A 4386-nucleotide genomic window follows, 5' to 3' on the forward strand; every position below is an offset into this window, starting at 1 on the left:
CGCTTGCCAAGGGCGTTCACCAGGTCCCTGTTCAGGCGCTAATTGTCATGGTCTTCGTAGACCAGGACCTGGGGACGAGTCAACGAGAAGAAGGATGCAGGAACCCAAGTCTTGAGTGAAACAAGGGTACTTTATTTGCAGAAACGCATGCTTATATATCTTCAATAAAATGATTACTCAGCCATTAAAAAGAATGAAATTCCACCAGCTGCAACAAAATGGATAGTCCTTTAAGTAAAAGGTCACTGAAGAGAATCACTGAGGGAGTCATTGAAGGAAATTCAACCAGGTTCTCTTTCCCATAATCTTAGTCCTGAGAACTGCATGCAGCTCTGCTCATTCCTGTTTCCCAGGAACTGATAAGGAACAGAGAGTCCTTGAGAAATGGCACACAAAGGAAGAAAACAACATATTGGATCCCTTAAAGTTGAACGTCCCCTAACAGGAGAACAGTCTTGAGAGTCCCTGGTTTGCAAGGAGATCAAACCAGTCAATCTTAAAGGATATCAATCTTAAATAGTCATTAGAAGGACTGATGCTGAAACCAATGCTACAATCCTTTGGCCACCTGATGTGAAGAACCAACTTGTTAGAAAAGACCCTGATGCTGGGAAAGATTGAAGGCAGGAGGAGAAGGAGATGATTGACAGAGGATGAGATGGTTGGATGGCATCACTGACTCAGTAGACATGAGTTTGAGCATGCTCTGGGATATGGTGAAGGACAGGGAAGTCTGGCGTGCTGCAGACCATGGGGTCACAAAGAGTTGGACACAACTGCGTGAATGAAGAAAAACAATAACCAGCACTGCAACATAGGGTCCCAGGCCCCAGGTCTAGACTGTCTCACATTCACCAGAACATGATCCACTCAGAGGATAATGAGGAAGAAAGGGGAGGACCAGGACCTTGAGTTTCACTGTTTAGTCATAAAATGACTTAAGTACTAAATTGCTTAAGTTTATAGGAAAAAGACTAGTTGACTTTTTCTGGCAGACTCCTGAGTGGGGGTGAGGGGTAGTTCTTTAAATGGGATGAGGCTAGGGGCAGACCTCTTGGGTCAGGGCAGAGGAGTGGCCCAAGTCAGGCCCTTTTTCTACCTGACTTTTTCAGGCAGATGGGGAGCTCAGAATTACAAAGCAGATTGAATTGCAGAACAGTTTTAAAGTTAGATTTGTACATGCAATAGCCTATATAGCTTATAAAATGCATAATCACTTTATAGATTTTATTTGATATGTCTGTATTTTAAAAATATTTTGCAATGAGAATACTGTGTATTCATATATATCTTATGTATCTTTTAATAAATATACCAGTATTGTAATTTTGACTTGCTCAGTAATTATCAATATTGACCACTATAGTTTGATTCAACACCTATTTTTTTAATCACAAATTGAGTCTAAAGTTCACCCTGATTCTTTTTTTTTATTATTATTATTAAGATGAGGAATAGTACATTGTCTTCTATTATTTCATTTCTAACTCAGTTGCTTTAATTTTATGGAAGTTTTAAGTCAAAAGTCCTTTAGCATTGACTTTTTTTTCAGATTTTTAAGACTAATAGAACTACCTATTTTATCAGAAAGGTGCTATGCTGATTCTTTTCATATTTCCATTTAAGTATGTTTCTTTGCCTTTGTGAATTTACATATAAAAGGCAGGAGAGGACCCAACCTGAACAGCCTTTTTAAAACTCTCTTTGGCTCCTCCTGATCATACCCTTGCCCTCCTGGCTTCTCTCCTATCACTAGAAGTTCCCATTTGGATCTGCTTCTAATTTTTCTTTCTTCTTAGCTAATTTCATAGCATTCTTTCAATGCTTTGATCCCTGAGCTGTTAGTCTTCTCTTCTTTTGAGCCTGCTATATATCCTGCCCATGAAAGAGTCCTTCTTTAAGCCTCACAAGGACTTTTTCATGTGGCTTATCTCTAGCCAGGAGAAGTGAAGAGTCAGACTAAGTCACGTAAGCTCCATGCACGTCATATGTGGTTAGTACTTCTCTCCACTCAACTTCTTCACTTCCCACAACCCTGGTTTCCTTTCCTTTGAAGTCCTGCATGCTTGGAAATATTCTCTCTAGAAAGATTTTAGCTCACTGTAAACCCATTTCCTAAAAGGTATTTATATTTTCACTTTGTTTATCGTATTAGATTTCTGCACAGTATCCTTCCTAGTGACCACTTGTTCAAGCGTCCAATTTATGTTAGAAGATTCAGTGAAGTGGTGATTTTAATGTGGTTTATACCACATTAAAAAGTGAAATGGTCACTTTAAATTTAAGTTTGAGATTGAACTTGGGTGGCCTCGACCTACATCAGCTTGGGGTGGGGCTTGGATTCCCAGAAAGAGATTGAGGCTGGGTTGAGGCGAAGAGAACATCAGATCTTAGCCACTAGACAAGTGGTCAGTGATAAGGGCCCTGTCCCTTCGGCTTTGGAGAAAAGAATCCACACAAAGAAGGAAAGTAGTAAACCAAATAAAGTATTTATTTAGAGGAAAAGAGGACAGGACCTGTGGATAGACACACAGGCAGACCCAGAGTTCCCGAGTCACACCCTTGTAGTAGTTTGAATTACTTGTATTGGGTATTTCTTCCAAGTTTCCTTTGGCCAATCTTTTTGATTTGCCTGGTTCACAGTCCATATTTCATATGTCTTAGTATCCTCCCATGTGACTGCACACATCTCTTAGCCAAGACAGATTTTACCAAAAAGGCATCTGGGTAGAACATCCCTTGGCATAACTGCTCTTTGGCCTCCAAGGAGTCTTTCTGCACATGTGTAGTCAAGGAGGTCTCCTGACTTCAAGGATGAAAAATATGTGGTCTGGGTGGGGCCCAGCCTCCTCCTTTAATTGTCCTGCTATTCTTGACTTGGAGTTTCAATCCACAGGGAATGAACCCCAAATAGCTTTACCATGGGGAGAGGGAAGAGGCTCATCTACCTCCTACCTCAAGATGAACATGAGATCTCACTTTGATCTTAAAATCATCTCCTGGAATAGGGCCAGTGTGTGTTTATTTACAGGTCTTTGGAGTGACTTGTGTTTTTATTATGCTAACAAAGAGGCTGAGGAAGTGAAAAATCATTTGTTAGAGGCTTACCCCTCGTCCATTTTTGCTCTGGCCCTGTATATGATGTATGAAACTTTGCCAATCATTTGAAATACTGGCTCTGTAACTTTACCGGTATAGACTTCCTCCTGAAAGGCATGCACACCTATTTGGGTAGGGATCTCATCTTAGGAAAGGGATTTCTACCCACCACTCTCTGTAGAGTATCCTGGACTTCTTTGTTTCTTAGGCTATACACAGCAGGGTTTAGTAAAGGTGTTATGACAGTGTAGGTCACTGAGATCAGTTGATCCTGATCCTTGGTGTTCTCTGACTTGGGCTTGAAGTAGGCAATGGAGGCACAGCCATAGTGGACAATGACCACAGTGAGGTGGGAGGCGCAGGTGGCAAAGGCCTTCTTCCAGCCCTCCGCTGAGGAAATCTTGAGAATGGTGGAGATAATGAGGATGTAGGAAATGAAGAAGGTGGCAGGGCCTGTGATGGCCAAGAGACTGGTAATTAAGGCCAGGATATCAGTGATGATTGGGGTAGCACAGGCCAGGTTCAGCACAGGTCAACATCATGAAAGAAATGCTCAATCAGTGCCTTGCAAAAGGGCAATCTGAAAATAGCCACAACCTGAACCAGTGAGAGTGAGAACCCTGTGGCACCGACTGAGAATGCCAGGATGGCACAGACCCTCCAGTTCATGATGACTGAATAACGAAGTGGGTTACAGATAGCCACATAGCGATCATACCCCATTACTGCCAACAAGAGGCAGTTGGTGATGGCAAAGCCAAGAAAGAAGAAAAGCTGAGTTCCACAGCCCTCCAGGGAAATGGATTGGCTCAGACCTACAAGGCTGAAAGGCATGCATGGGATGATCACAAGGGAGTAGAAAGTCTTTGATGTAGATAGGACACTTAGAAAGAAGGACATGGGTGTGTGGAGGTGATGGTCTATATGGATAGCAGTCACAATGATGGCATTACCAGCCAGAGTTAAAATGTACAGGATGAGAAACACCATGAAGAGCTCAGCTAATGTTCTTGGAAGTTGGAGAACCTTGGAAAATAAACTCTCTTACCTGTGTGTGGTTGGCTGTCCTCATTGGAGATCTCAGGGCTGAAAAACAAAGAAAAAGTCAGCACCATCTCTTGGTGCTGCCCTACCCTCTGGTGAGCGCACTGTCTAAAGATTCAATACCACAAAGATTCAGTTCAAAATTTCATTAATCAACTGCCTTTCCCAGAGATGTGGCAGACTAGGTCCTGGGACTGGAATAAGAGATACAGAAAATTTGTGCAACACTATTTAAAAGCTTGA

General features: G+C 42.1%; 1 pseudogene; it reads right to left on the reverse strand.

Annotated features, from left to right (window-relative positions):
• Positions 1-3223: 3223 nt before the first annotated feature.
• On the reverse strand, positions 3224-4171 carry LOC109556684 (olfactory receptor 10J1-like; annotated as a pseudogene).
• Positions 4172-4386: the final 215 nt, after the last annotated feature.

Source organism: Bos indicus, chromosome 3, assembly GCF_029378745.1.
Source record: "Bos indicus isolate NIAB-ARS_2022 breed Sahiwal x Tharparkar chromosome 3, NIAB-ARS_B.indTharparkar_mat_pri_1.0, whole genome shotgun sequence".
NCBI lineage: Eukaryota > Metazoa > Chordata > Mammalia > Artiodactyla > Bovidae > Bos > Bos indicus.